Source organism: Loa loa, assembly GCF_000183805.2.
Source record: "Loa loa unplaced genomic scaffold supercont3.291, whole genome shotgun sequence".
In the NCBI taxonomy this organism is placed as follows: domain Eukaryota; kingdom Metazoa; phylum Nematoda; class Chromadorea; order Rhabditida; family Onchocercidae; genus Loa; species Loa loa.
This window is the reverse complement of record NW_018108471.1, coordinates 34,342-35,134: the sequence shown is the minus strand read 5'-3', so window position 1 is coordinate 35,134 and position 793 is coordinate 34,342.

The following is a 793-nucleotide window of genomic DNA, read 5'->3' as shown; positions in this document are numbered from 1 at the left end:
CCGAAAAATAATTATAGGATAAATCTTTACCAGCATATAGAACATCACTTGGCAGAGATAAACCAAGAGGGAAGAAAACAAGGGGAAATTTTTTTTCGTAGCACACATCGAAACCTCAATGTAAACTGACACAGTCTTTAACGGAGTATTTTTAAAATCGTTGATATCGTTAAGACTATAAACTACCTGGTTGTATAACTATGCTAATTCTTTGTGTCTACAAATCAGTATGTTTTTCTCTTTTCGTTAGACTACGTTGCTCCCCACTGCTCATTTTTCATTTTCAGAAAGAAAAAATTCACTGAATGATGAAGTTCAACCAAAATTTTGAAACCAATGAAATCCAGTTCTTAGTGGGACGGTTCGCAATTTTAGTTCAAAAATGTTGAATTGTGTATTTTGATAATGATTTCTGGGATAGATAATCTCGAAAATCATCTCCAAAATCCGGTCTACACTATTCCTTGCATTCTCTTTTATAACAGGATTAGATATCCTACTTTACATTTTGTCAGCGAAATCGAAAAAATCTTATGAGTTGTTTTAATTAGAATCAGAATATTTCTCAGATAAGTGATTCGCTACACAAAATTGATAAAATAAATATTTCGATACCCAAAGTGATGAATCATTTATCCAAATCCAACTTTTCCAATTTTTTAACCAATTTTAATTGCAATGTTTAAATGTTGCGAACAGAGCCATTTGTTGTAAATTTTTCCCAATCTGTTAATCAAGCTTACATGCAATTGTTGGAATGTTGTAGAGAACTTATGCGTAAATATTGAAATCT